Source organism: Perna viridis, chromosome 12 (genome assembly GCF_037379345.1).
Source record: "Perna viridis isolate PV_CMFRI_1.1 ecotype Kerala chromosome 12, ASM3737934v1, whole genome shotgun sequence".
NCBI lineage: Eukaryota > Metazoa > Mollusca > Bivalvia > Mytilida > Mytilidae > Perna > Perna viridis.
In genome coordinates, this window is record NC_142456.1 from 23,165,145 (window position 1) to 23,180,619 (window position 15,475).

Consider the following 15,475-nt stretch of genomic DNA (forward strand, 5'->3'; position numbering starts at 1 on the left):
TCGACAAACTTGCACTACCGCCAATATTGACATTTGTCAATCGAAAGCTTGTTGTCTATGATAACCTGAGTACTTTGATGGCAATAGGTTCTTTTCTTACATTTGTTAGGATCTGCCCCTGCTTTTTATCATGTGATGTCAATGATAAAATCGAAGGTTTTCGCTTTATTGATATTGTCCCTAACGCAGAGCATTCCGAGATAAAGGTTGAAACATTTTACTTTACATCACATTTGAGCTCCACTCTATCTAAATCACTGCCTTCTGTTTTAGTTTGTTAATCAATATTGACTTTCTTAACTTAAATTTCAAGGCTTTTTTGTCACAAGAAATGTTTAGAGATCAGAGCCAAATTTTTTGACGCTTTGCACATCCTGTTGGTAGCATTTTATATTGTTAACGTTTTCTTGCATTCTAGATACAATGAACACCATTTTTAATATTTGTCTTTCTTCAGTGATTTGTAAATCTGCTAGAAGTTTATTTTCTAGCATATTCAGGTGGTCTATTATCTTTTCCTTTACCCCTTTGATGTTTTTGATTATATCTTCCCGTTGGCGTTGTAGAATTTGTGTATTGCTTTGTCGACTGAGAGTGACTTTCATCAGATTTTTATTAATTAACTCTCTTCATTGGTCTGTAGGAGTGATGATGACATTGCTGTATGTATTTCGTCTTTAAGAGGTAGAATTCCAGAGCATTTATCGTGAGCGCCGGATATAGAAACACATGCAGGGCAGCATAACACGCCATGATAAGTACAGAAGTGTATTTCATTTCATAATCTTCTCAAAAACTCTTAACCTGTAGCATTGATTTAGATAACTTTTGATAGTTTTCAAAAGCAATTAAGGTATAATATTTTGTGGCTTTTGATAAACAGTGATTGGTTGTACATTCATGAGTTTCTCCTCACGTTTGGGACACCATTGCAAAGCAGAATTTACCTTATTTTTCAGTTCGCAGATGTCACAGTCAGAATTTGTACTTGCTGTATCCATCATAATCTAAAAAGACGGTAATAGTAATAATGATAACTTATACAAAAGGAAACTAAAAATATGTACATCGGTCAACAGAAATTTCAACTATATAATTTCACATGCCTTGCCATAAGTTTAGTTATTTGGACTTACAGCTAACTTTCAAATCAATTTAAGATATACCATAACATTTATGTTATATATAAGTTGAAGTTAATTAGTCTCTGTAGGATTACCCTGTATCTAGGTATCTAAATATTGTACAATTATTCCCACGGTGCTTCTTTATACATTTCCCGCATTTTTCTTGTAAAATAACTCTTTTTTTTCTTCTTTTTTTTTCCCCAAAAAATGTCATCGTGTCCGTCGTCTATCGTCGTCGTGAGCTTTTCTTAAAACATCTTCTTTGAAACCGCATAATATCATGAAGATATTATTGCCGAATTTGATCACCAGAACCTTTGGAGAATATACTTTAAATACTGTGTCGATTATATAGATAAAGCATAAAATATGACCGCTCTTGTTCTTATTAAGACCACAATGAGTTGCAAGTCAATAACATCTACAAGTACTCAAAAACTCTAAAAGGCACTAGAAATTTAATGAAAGTATCTTATTATACTTGAAGAGTTCTACGAACATGGTCAAAATTTAAAAATGACAATTATTATTGGACTTATCAATCTTGGAAGGTAAAACAAAAACATTTGTTACGACTTTGAGTTTATAATTGACAAATTCAAATCAGATACAAAGAAACGTTCGTTCTTGAAACCATCTTTTCACAAAGCCTACATTATTTGCCAAGTGTCAAATTTGTATGACGACTTCATATTTAAACTTAAAAACTGTTAAAGATGGAAATAAACTCTTTTCAATTGATAAAATGATCCTAAGTCCTACAATACTTCCAATGGGTTCGATTCATTGGACGATTCCTTGTTAAGTTAATGCCCATGAACGAGAAAAAAAAGACTATTTTACTAGGTGAGCAAACAAGCTCTTTAGAGCCCCTAGTTTGTTTGATCTGAAAACGTGCCACATTCTTGACATTTTTGTAGCAATTTTGTATTCTTCTGTAAGTGACAAAATTGAGTTACATATCTTTGAAACATTGAACCTTATGGTGTTTTAACGATTAAAACTGCCCCTCCACTTTTAATATACCATAGGACAATCAATAGCAGTTCGAATTATAGAGTTTTTTTTTTTATTTCAGGTAGATATTCAGCTGAACAAAATAAAAACAAAATAAGAATTAGTGTTTGATATAATCTAACATCTCTTTCATTTTAAAGGGGCATTATTTTAAAACATTTTTTTTAATAATGACTTAATGTTATTAGGGTTTTCAACAGCATGACCTACATCAATTCAAGGTTAAAGTAAGACTATTAATAGTAGGATAGCAGGCTATCGATATTTGAGAATTTAATATAATATGGCTATATTATATATCGATGGAAAGCGTATTTCAAGCTCAATCGAAATAGCTATGTCGTAAATATCGATTATGGTCACTTCTCTAACAAAATGGGGTCGAAGGTCAATCATGCTTTTTAAGAAAAAAATAATGTATCATTTTTGTATGGCTTACTTCCCTTTGCTGGTGAGAAAAATTCCTAACTTTTTACAAAAGATCAGCTCAAATTTCATCCCATACTAGAATCAATAGCTATATTTAAAAAAAAACCAGCAAATAACTTTCATTTTTTAGCAGTCCAAAATGAAAGGCCGACGTTGACCTTGGCTCTACCGAAATGTAAAACTAGAAAGCTAATACTTAAAAAACACATTCTGAAATTATTTTTAATATCTAACATTTGCAGTAAAATATCGATTATATAATACTAAACAAAACTGTTTAGTAGACTTAAGTTATATATAACCATATCTCAGTTCTTGTCAAAATTTGAAATAAACATGGATTTGTTCATTATCTTGAAAGAACACCACTTAACATTTCTAAAATTTCTTCTTGTCCTGGCTACAACGAAAACTACCAGTTTGTTTAGAAACAGAAATTATGTATTAAATTTAAAAAGATAATACCAATAATGCAATAAATGCAGTTCAAAGAAAATAGCAAAAACAACACTTCGTTATTGGCCAAAGTTGATTTTATTGCACATAACGAAACAGTGCATTATTGTATTCTAATTGATTTGGTCTTAGTTTGTTTTTGACTCTATATAGCCGATATTCGTCTTACACATGCCATTGCAAGCCAAAAGAAAGAAAAGGAAGACTTTCATTGCATTGTATAGCAGTACCAGGTTTCTGCGACAAAATTGCGACAAAAACTGCACCTCCAAGACACTTTTTTCTGACCAGTTTGATTATTTGTGTCAGCAACAAGTTTTTTTCGGCTTGAAAAACTTCTCAGCAATTGACTTTAAACACTTTCTTTAATAGTACCCATGTGTCGAAAGTATAGGTTCATAACAGAGTTAAGATGTCGTAAATGAAAAGCGAGTAAACGTATTGAACATTCTGGTAGGTAAACCCGTATCCTTTACATATATCTATTTTGAATATACAGTTTGTTTCTGGATACTGGGATAGCTCTGGATTTGAAGCCTGGTTATGAGAATATCTTGACGGAAAAGAGAATATTTCAATTTCACTGCAACGGTCTCCCGGTGTGGGGATATCATTGATTTTTCTACTCCTTTGTTTACCAACCTGCCATATTTAATATTGGAATAGTGAACTAAAATAAAGTAGGGGACTTCGTTAGTTTGGCTCTGTGTGTTAAGTTTATGTTCCCTTTTAGTCTAATGGTAAACCAAAATGTTGTTTGCTAGACCCCCCTTTGATGCTTTTGATAATGTCTTCCCGTTGGCATTTTAGAATTTGTATATTGCTTTGTCGGTCATTGATGACTTCCGTCAGATTTTCCCTAGTGCTTTGTAAACGCTCTTCTATAGTCTGTATGAGTGATGATGACTTTGCTGTCTTAATCACTTCATTAAGAGGTTGCATTCCAGAGCATTGGTTGTGAGCTCCGGATGAAGAAACACATGCAGGGCAGCATAACACACCATGATAAGTACAGAAGTTGGTGTATTTCATTTCATGATCTTCGCAAAAACTCTTAACCTGTAGCATTGATTTAGGTAACTTTTGATATTCTTCAATATCAATTAGGGTATGAGATTTTGTGGCTCTCGATAAACGGTGATTGGTTGCACATTCATTTTAAAGTTTCTCCTCGCATTCCGGACACCATTGCACAGCAGAATTTACTTTATTCTTCAGTTTGCAGATATCACAGTATGAATCTGTATTTGCTGTAGCCATCACAATCTAAGAAGATGGTAATAGGAATAATAATAACGTGTATTATACAAAATGATTCTAAAACAAAATATATACATTGTTCAACAGAAATTTCAACTATATAATTTCAGATGCCTTACCATAAGTTAAGTTATTTGGACTTAAAGCAAACTTTCAAATCAATTCAAGATAAATGTTAAATACAGGGAGAGGGAAATGAGTCTCTCTAGGATTACCCTGTATCTACGTATCTAAATATTGTAAAATCATTCCCACAGTACTTCAATATACATCATTTTCTCTTGTATAATGGTTCTTTTTTAACTATTATACAAAAGGAAAATCACCAAAAAAAAAAAAAAGCATCGCGTCCGTCGTTTATTGTCGTCTTTAATTTTTCTTAAAACATCTTCCTCTCTGAAACCGCAAAAAAGATTGTTGTCAAATTTGTTCACCGGTGCCCTTGGAGTGTATACTTTAAATATTGTTCCGATTATATAGATCATTCGTAAAATATGACCGCCTTTGTTATTATTAAGTCTACATTGGTGGGGCATGTCAACAATACCTACAAATAGTCGAAAACTATAAAGTGCACTAGAAATTAAATGAGAGCTACATATTCTACTCGAAGACGAACATCTTTAATTGGTCAAAATTGTAAGACGACTTATTATTAGATTAGAGTTATCGATCTTGGAAGGTATAAAAACTATATTTTTATGTTTAAAGCTTATAATTGAATAATTCAAAACAGATAGAAACTTCACTTCTTGAAATGATCTTTTCACAAAGCCTGCATAATTTGCCAAGTGTCAAATTTGTATGACGACTTCATATTTGAGTTGCTGCCCTTAAAAGATCAAAAACGTACAATTTTATGTTGTTAAACTTGAAAACAGTTAAGGATGGAAATAATTAAAGTTTCAATTGATAAAATGATCTTAATTGAAAGGCCTACAATACTTTCCATGGGTTCAATTTATTTGATGATTCCTTATTAGAGTTCATGCCCTTGAACGGTAGAAAAGACTGTTTTACTAGGTGAGCAAACAAGCTCTTTAGAGCCCCTAGTTTGTTTGATCTGAAAACGAGTCACAGTCTACATTTTTGTAGCAATTTCGTATTATTCTTTAAGTGACAACATTGAGTTACATATCTTTGAAACATTGAACTTTATGGTAGTATAAAGATTAAAAGTGTCCTCAAACTTTAATGTACCATAGGACAATCAATAGCAGTTCGAATTATAGAGTTTGTTTATTTCAGGTAGAAATTCAGCTGAACAAAATAAAAACAAAATAAAGAATTAGTGTTAGATACAATCTCATGTCTTTGTATTTTAAAGGGGATTTATTTGAAAATTCTTCCATCAATTCAAGGGAAAAGGTAAGACTATTAATACGCCTTGATCTTTGGAATTCACTGAAAAGTTGTAGTTACTCTTGAAATATGTAAATATTAAAGGCTATACCTAATAAGGAGAAGTAGAGAAGTAGTCATTTTAACGTTCCAACTATAATGTATTGTCATTGATTTTTGAATTCCCGATCGCTTGCGATCCGTAATTCAATGACAATATATTACAGTGAGGACATTAAAATTGAAACAAACGCGAAAAACAGACTGAACATGTAAAATATATTCTTAAAACAATTTCCTGCACAGGTGTCCTACAGTTCTAATTATAATTAACGAGACAGTACAGATACGCGTAAAGTAAAAGGTCGTCGATGTACAATTTGCTCAGCGGGTTTTCTTTTCTTTTGGTCGGAGCGTTTTTAAACATGATATAAAAAAATCAAAAGTTATTACTGATAAATTGAACAGCATGAACCTTACTCACACCATAGTTCACTAAGGTGTTCTGGAAGCATGAGCAAAATCTTCTGGTCGAAAGACACAAGCCGTATGAACCATTTTAGCTGAAATTGACTGAAGAGGGAAAATATTAATGACAGCTGGAATTGCTGATCATATTCGAAAAAAACCGTTACTCAGTCTAGCCATTGTCATGGAATTTGTGACGTGTCACAATCAAATTATGGGCAACATATCCTTGTTACAGCCTTCCCAAAAACTAGTAGTAATGTAGAAGCGTAGAATGTCTATCAACTGTTATACTTATAATTGCAAAGTTATACTCTAACGTTCAAAGTCATATGTCTCGCTCTCGTTTACAGATAATCCATAAGCATGCAATGCGAATCGATTCGAATGATTCTACTACCAAATTATACATTTAACGGATATAAATTTGCATTTGATTTGTATTGAATGTGCATAACTAATTTGTTAATTTGGATGATGGATAAAGATACGTTTCCGTATATACGCATTTAAGTTTACATTGGAATGTGCATTTGACAGCATACTTCTAACAAACTTATTGAATTAAGCTATTTGATCTTGAACGCCACTGTCTTGCTTTAAAACAATCGTATTACGAGGCATTAGATCTACACACTTATATGAACAGTCATAATTGGTGCAACAAAAACAAATATAAAACTATTTAGTCGCAATTTAGAAGTCAAAATATCTATACAATGATTTTGTTTAATAACTCTGATTGTGTTTGTATGTTTGTGGTTACTTTGGTTTTATTTCTCTGTACAATTTCTTTGGTGTGATGAGTGAAATAAATTAACCAGTAAGTTTTAATGGTCAACAATAAATTCATCAAAATTGATTCCTTAATATGACATACTTGTATACTATAGCATGCATTTAAATAGATAACATAATGAAAAAATGTGTATTATATATATATATATATATATATATATATATATATATATATATATATATATATATATACATATATATATATATATATATATATATATATATATATATATATATATATATATATATATATATATATAATACACATGTTTTCATTATGTTTTCTATTTAAATGCATGCTATATATATACATCTTACTACTAAATTATCTTGCCACAAACTATACCCTCACTCAACGGAATCACCTTTTCCTTCCGTCATTCGGTCCGTATGTCCGTCCGAATGTCGTGACAGTTATCTCGGTTCTCAATGAATTGATTTCAAATTTGGTGTGTAACTTTATTATTACGTTGTTAGCAATTTTGGTTGTGTTCGATATCAACTTCCTGTAATAGTGTAGGTATGCCTAGCATGGCAACGCGTACGACTTTGTGTTGTTTCTATCGCTCATCTGGCAAATCATGTCCTATTAATTCAGTAAGTAAAGGTATCATTCTTTGTTACCATGCTTGGCGAAAAAAACAAATGCTGACAAAGAGCCTATGTCCATGAATGCTGTAAGTTCAACTGAGTACCTAAGGGACTGTAAAATGTTGGAAATGCCTTCAAAGTGTATTAGAACCTCTGGAAAAAATGAAACAGGGGCCCCCTATGTCCTGCTATCCCACCGAAAAAGGGGGCATTAGGAAAATGGCAGCAAGTTTGAAAATGGCCGCCCAGAACAAATTTTTATCACCACCATTCAACTTAGAAAAAAAATTTTCCTGATGAAATAAACAATCACTGGAATCCGAGCGACTGAAAAAATTTCAATATTGCTAGTCAACACAGAATATCATGTTTATCTTATGAGAAGCTTTCATCTTCATTATTTTTCAGTAGTTTAGGAAAAAGTAACGAAAAAGGTATTTGACCCTTATGTTCTATTTTAGTAATGACGGCCCTGATTTTCAACAGATGAAAAAATTTAAACATTCAGTTTGTGCAGGGTACCCTAAGGAACAATTATGCAATTAAACTTTCATTAAATTTTGTTGCACAGTTTCTGAGAAGAAGATTTGCAAAGTTGTAAACGTAAAAACTAAAAACATTACTGTTTCAACTCTTACATTGGGTTACGAATCATGTTGAAAATTTCGACATAGATCTCGCTTCTGATAGTGAACAATATTAACCTCCATCAGCATTCTACTGAATTCAACGGTTTTTGAGTTATTTGCAAAAAAACCTGTGCTTTTTATTCCTTTGTTCTGATTATAATAATGACAGCCGTGTTTTTGAAGTTTCAAAAATTTTAAACGGGGGGATGGGGAATGGGGATGGTGTATGAGAGGATGGGGATTATGAATGGGGGATGGTGAAATTAGCCTTAATATATTCATTGACATGAAAAAATGTGTAAAGTTTAAATTCTAATAACTGCTTAAAAATTGAAGTATTCAACGATATAAAATTTAACTTGATAATTTAAACACCTGAGAAAACAAAATATCCGATGGGAATTGTATGGGTGATGGGGACAATGGGGAATGAGTGGATGGTATATTGTTTAAGTGGGACGTTTACACCATACAATAGCTGTACACCAGGCGATGAATCAAATTAAAAATTTTGACAAAGGTCTGTCTTCTGATGATGAACAATACTACCATCTGCCAGAATTTTGCTAAATTAAATGGTTTTTGTGTTATTTGAAAAAAAAAACACTGTACTTTGTCCCCTATCTACAATTTTTAGTAACAGTGGCCATGTTTTTTTAAATTTTAAACGATCAGTTTGTGCAGGATACCCTAAGAAACAATTATGCCAAGTTTAATTCCAATCGGTCAGGCTCTTTCATATAAGATGATGTTTGAAAAAAAAAACTAACGACGACATGTAAATAAATATTTAATAAATGTTTATAAACATGTGCATAAATGATTTATTGATATCAATAAATAGATGATTTGTTAACATGTTGATTAATATTTATTAAAGTGTTGATAAATCATTTATTAATATAAATAAATAGAACGAATTATTAACATGTTGATAATCATTTTTATTAACATTTTATTAAATCTTGTTCCGAAAGTCTTGCATGCCGGGTAATATCCAATGTTATTGTCATTTCGGTTCTTATCGATTTCGGCACATGACAACGGTTAACGAGATATCCGTTATATACACTATATTTCGTTACCAAACGGGTCTATGTGTGTATTCTGCTATATTATTCAGTATGAAATTGAAACAATTTACTTCTACGACAAAGGGGTGACCATCCATATTTAATTTATCAATAGCATATATAATAATTTTTTTAAGTGTTAGAATAAATCATATAGTTACGTTCGAAGAGTCTCAATCCCTTGAAAAAGTAATTTCACTATACACGGCTTGGGTTTTGTTGTTGTTTTTTTCTTCTTCAAAATTTACGACCCGATTCGTTTCCAACGAAATATGTTAGGTCTCAATTAATCTAAAGATTCAAATAAAAGAACAATTATGCACCCCCCCCCACACACAAACATACATACAATATATTTATATATATATATATTTATTTATTTTTGTTATAATTTTTGCTTAAATTCAAAAATGTTAATGCCACGTAAAAAATCTACAACGGTACATTTCATGTATGTAGGGTATCATATATATATTTGACAGGTTTTGTTGAATAAATTCGCTATTTATTGTGAAAATTGGCAATTGAAAATAAATACCGAGAAGACAAAAGTTCTAATATTTTCTTGTGGACGAATTCCACAAAACTTGATTTTTTATGAACAATAATGAATAAGAAATATATTCGTATATATTTTGCCAGAAGTGGTTTCCTCCTGAAAACACGAAAATATTTATATGACCAAGGTATAAAAGCTATGTGACCTAACATACTAGCACATCAAAATACACCTGGCTACCCGTGAAACCTAATTACACCTTAAAACACGCGGAGTGGATACGTACGTGAAAGTCGTAGAGCTTTCATCATTTTGATTCATTTACTTCATGCTTTACTTTATTAGTGATTATTATCAAATATATGTTCTTATATAATTATTCAGTTATTGAATCAAATGTAGATTTTGTATTAGACACCTGTCCACGTGATTGCATACACCTGCATCCAGTTTTCTTAACCGTGTCCTTGTCCGTATTTATGCAAATTTTAAGACGCTTTTTTCTTCACACTTGAATCAACTTTATATCTTTCTTTACATTTTTATTTTTAAAAAATCTGCTGTCCTACGTTATGATTTACGTTTGCGTTGACTGTCATAAAAGAATAAGAGACTTGAAATATGCTCGTAGACTTTCAAATGTACAGACTGGCTTGCACATTGTCTAAAGATGTTTTTTTTGCAATAAATGTCTATTTATTGACGCGATCTGGCTAAGTTGGAAACACCGTTTTGAAATCAAGTACAAGTAAATCTTCCAATTCTCTCCCGATTCCTATTTTGAAGGTCGGGAAGTCAAATGCCATTTGCTTTGTTTGCCTAAAAAGAAACCCGGATTGAAATCAGCAAGTGCGGAAGCCAGGACGAACATTTTTATTAAGCAAAATATTATTGTTCCAGCTAGCGCACGTGTTGCACTGCTCACCTGAAAAATAACTTGGGAGATCCATTATTCACAATGCCAAAAGACCGATATAAAAATACTTCTACCATTATGACAAACGATGATATCATTGATCTTTTACAACAGTGTAGACAACATGCCTGTACATATGTAGCATTAAAAACATTAGACTTTGATAATCCTGCCTTTTTGTCTAATAATCTCACTGGTATAGACAAGATACGATTCAATGGCTTAGTATCTTACTTAAACAAACGCTCCTCCTCCGTTTGGTCTTAACACTTAGCTCTCGGTATTTTTCTTATGAAATTAAGAATATGATTATCTAATAAAGTACTTTCTACATTATTTTCTCTGTCCGGAAAAAGAATTGTTTCCAAATATTTCATTCTGTACGGAAATCCCATCTTGTAACATTTGTCCCTTCGACTGTTGGTATTCTCACGTGTCTCGTGAAACAGTAGTTAAAGACCACACCACTGACTTAGCCATGGGACTTCTTGCCGATGGACGCGATGATTTGGCAGTTTTGGTCATGGACGGGACATACGTGTACATCGAGAAAAGTAGCGATTACCTTATCCAGTGTAGGTCCTACTCCATGCACAAAAATAGACCCCTTGTTAAGCCAATGATTGTTGTTGTTGCTAGTGATTGCTACACTGTTAGTATGCTTGGACCTTATTTGGTAGATGACATATGATGAAGACAGACACTGAAGTATTAAATAATTGGCTAGCAAAAGATTATGTTTTTGTGCTGGATAGGGGTTTCAGGAATTCTTTAAGTCTCATACGTGACCTAGGGTACCAAGTTCATAGTCTGGCTTACCTTTCACAGTCTGAAAAACAACACACCACATCTGATGCCAATGACTCCAGGTCAGTTAGAAAAGTCAGATGGGTTGTTGAGTCCGCGAGTGGTCGCCTTAAGCGATGTCAATTTTTGGCCAATATTGTACCCACTTTTATGTTAAAATATATAGTAGACTTTGTGCGTATCGTTGCAGGTATTTGTAATAAATATATAAATATCTTACAGAAAGTAAAGGAGTCAAATCTTGTACAGGAAATTGTAAAACCAAGGTGCTTAGACAAAAAAAGATCAGTTTGGCACAATATGCAGGCACCCCACGTCTGGAAAGAGTGTCCACGTTTAGCTGAAATTATATGAGAGAACTGACCTTTAGGTGTATCAAATGAAACAGGCACGTACAAAAGAGCATTTCAAAGTCGACGGATAGTACGACATTTATGGAAAATCTTTACCGTGCTAAGATACAATCACGGAATATATCAAGCCAACAATACCAGCTTTGGATTCTTATCGGTTGCTCAAATGCTGAGGTAGTACAATACAGTTAGGTCATTTCTGAAAATTTGGTCTCATTTTGTTGAAATGAAGCCGTTTTGAGGCAGTCCGCACAGAAATTTCTAGTGTTTTGTCATAAAAAAGTGCATATTTTTTAAATATTTGGTGTGTGGAGGTTCAAGTCATTCATAGTAATTTAGTGATTATTCTTATAAAATCCAGTAGCCATGGTAACATTCTGAAAAAAATATTACTAAGTTTAAGTACAACTAAGGGTTGCCTTGCCAAAACTAACAGCCAAATACTATGTTTTATAAAATATCAGGCACCTAGACACTACCACAGGATGAAAGCATGCATGGAGTAGTCTATTATTTTCTCTACACTTTAATTTAGAGAAAGTAGGTGATAAATGTATTCCATATTACTCCAAAAAGCTGTTTTAAAGGAAATGTTGTATTTTTACCAAAAATTTTTGAAATTCTTAGATTTTTATATTTGTAAGAATGGAAAAATGTTGACAAATGTATTACCTTCATTGCTGACTATTGTACTTGTGTGCTCCTTCTGGCTTATGTCACTAAATCATCTCCCTGAACTTATTCTACACTTCACAGCCTTCAACCTGCTTTATACATGCATCAAGAATGAATCATGGATACACGTGTGTCATGAATGAAGGGGTTATTTAGATAAATTTACAAATATAACACATCACTGGACTTAATACTGTCATATTTTAAAAATCAGAAAAAAAAACATTTTATTTTGCAAACAATTTGGCTTTCATTTCTGTAAATTGGTGACAAAAACTGGCAGCTGGTGATTTTTCTGGCGATAGAATTTATAAAGCCAGAGCAGTCCATCTCCTCTTCTTAACCACCATTTTTTTTTACATGTATATGAAACAAATGCCTGTGCTTAAAATTGCTTACTTGCCGCCCTTGACAGCTGGAACACGGAGTATAAAACCCGTCATCAACATTTTAACCTACGTTCAGCGTGAACAAGATCCAACATACCTGTACTAGGCCGATAAGCGTTGGAACTCTCTGCCATACTTTGATTTGATAGTAACCTTCTGACAAACATTGTATACACAAACAACTGGAAAACTACGCGCTATTAACTTAATCTTCCGTGCGCTTGTTTACCTTGTAAATGATAATAAGAATTACAAACACTTTTTTTATCACGAATAAAGCACCTATGTGGTGCCCTCTTTATCAACACGTTATTAATTCAGCTATTTAATGATATCAATAAATACTTTAATAACATGTTAATAAACAATTTATTGATATCAATAATTAATCCTTAATATCAATAATTCATTTATTAATATTAATAAATGAATTATTAATACCAATAAATAATTTCTTGATATCAATAAATGGGGAATTAATCCCACAACGGCTTGCCATACAAATATGATCATTTACTTCAGAACTTTAATTCTGAAAACTTGAGTTAGCAAATATAATTTCACTATTATAAAACCTTTATTTTGGCAATTGTTTTACATTTTACATGGATTTAACAGGGAACTTCTTATTTTGCAAACTATAAAATATGGTCTATAAATGAAAAAAAAAGATTTTGTCTGATATTCTTTTCATATTTTGGGATTCACCGAACTATTTATATTATTTTCTTCAAGAGACTAAAATTCCCTTTTCATATCTATAGTACATTTATTTGCAAATTATTCACCTTGAAAGAGGTTTTTTAATGTTTGTAGTGTTACCATATATGTAGTTTTATGAGAAAACTGCTCTAAAAATATCATGATATTCTTTTACAACGTATCATACACTCCTTTGCTCATTGAATATACATTTTCTATTTGAATAAGTAAATAGACCGATAAAGGTGCTCCAAAAGGGTATCAACCTTGATAAATAACGGCTCATTATATCGATTCAGTGTCCACAAAATACTGTCTGGAAATTATGAAAAGTAGCTTATCATAGAAAGAAAATTTACTGCTAACATTTTATAAAATAGCAGATTATTGAATATTTTGTTAAAATATACAACCCTGAGATCATTCATTCCGTCAGTCTGGTAAGTATCGTCCTGGGTCATTTTCAGTTCATCGAAAGTTCTATTTAAATTTATGACATGTTCATTTTTTAACTTTATCAACAGTTTGTTCACGTGTACATTTCACCATAAATGCTGTATTTGATCAATATAACTTGTGTTTTAGTTTTCTCCAAATAAGAGGTTTTTGGTAAAAATTTATAACATGACAAATGTTCAACAAACTATGATATTCAATTCAAAATACCCTTAATTTCTGCCACATTGTATTTTCCTTTGTTATTAAAGCTGAAAATTTATCAGATGTTACCTTAATAATACTTAACATGTTTGCCATTGCTGATCATCATTTTTGTAGTTTTTTCATTGCTATAAAAGTGAAAGTAAGTATTATATATAGGACTGTTTAACCGTCTAAGGTAGAAGATTTGGTAATATACAGATTTATTTAATAGATAAACAGACTAAGTTAACAATAAGGTAGCAACAATATAGGAAAACAAAACACTGACGTACAATTCTTGTACTTCAATAAAACGATAGCATAGTAAATTCGACTGATATGTACAGGTATTTTTTATGTACATGTTTTTAGATAAGATACATATATTAACACTGACATTTACTTACCTTTAGAATATTTTCTACAGGAAAAGGCCAATGAAAAGCAGATGTCATTACTCTTGATGTTGTTTTTGTTGATATATGGACGGATTTGATTCCAGGTAGGTTGTATGGTGTATTTATACGTAGATACAATACCCATTGGGTTATGTAACAGATGACGTTTGTTTTTCAGATAAAACTAGATAGACTTTCATAATGCTTTTTCGGGTTGCTTATCGATACTATGTCATTAATGTGCAACTTAATGACATAGTATCGATAATTTCCAATCAAAACTGTTGGCAAAACCAGCTTAGAAATTAAAACATTCAATTGTATGAAAAATTAAGATTATTTGGAAAAAAAACACATTAAAATTGAGGTTGATTTAAAAACTTAGTTTCTAAAGGCATTTCATTATAATACTACAGTTTTTTGGGCTCTACGGTTTATATCGGCAAAAAAATACCGAACCAAAGCGTGAATAATCGGACAATTCAGATATGTCAAAAACTTAAGACATGACCAGAACGTGTAAACAGGAAACAAAGACGATCTACATACATAATGAAGCAACCCGAAAAAGATAGACTTTATATAAAAACAAGATAATGAAAACAAAGGCATAACCTAACAAACACTAGCAATATGCACGCCCACAAACACTTGGGAGTGACATAGGTTGTTCCTGAATGGTAAGCATGTCCTGCTTCAAGTGAGTGTAATCCGTAATATCCCAGCAACACTAATGCAGCTCCCCGACAGCCACAAAGGAGTCCCATCAAAAACAATTCATATTTGGCCGATATTATTCAATTCAACAAAGTGTCATGATGTAAATAAAGAAAATGATATGCAAACAGTGGAAAATAACCAAAAACAATTCAATTAAGATATTCAAAACTCATCATCAAACATGT

At 31.9% G+C, this 15,475-nt stretch overlaps 1 long non-coding RNA gene across 3 annotated transcripts; it reads right to left on the reverse strand.

Annotated features, from left to right (window-relative positions):
* Positions 1–627: 627 nt before the first annotated feature.
* LOC148601736 (uncharacterized) lies at positions 628–14,706 on the reverse strand. 3 transcript variants are annotated; one of them, XR_015917130.1, is made up of 5 exons: positions 14,580–14,706; positions 12,926–14,318; positions 12,437–12,528; positions 11,632–11,751; positions 628–4,295 (listed from the first exon to the last, which is right to left on the reverse strand). It is a non-coding gene; the product is annotated as an uncharacterized LOC148601736 (long non-coding RNA). The 3 variants fall into 3 exon arrangements; XR_015917129.1 differs by having other exon boundaries at positions 12,437–12,531; XR_015917128.1 differs by having other exon boundaries at positions 12,437–14,318.
* Positions 14,707–15,475: the final 769 nt, after the last annotated feature.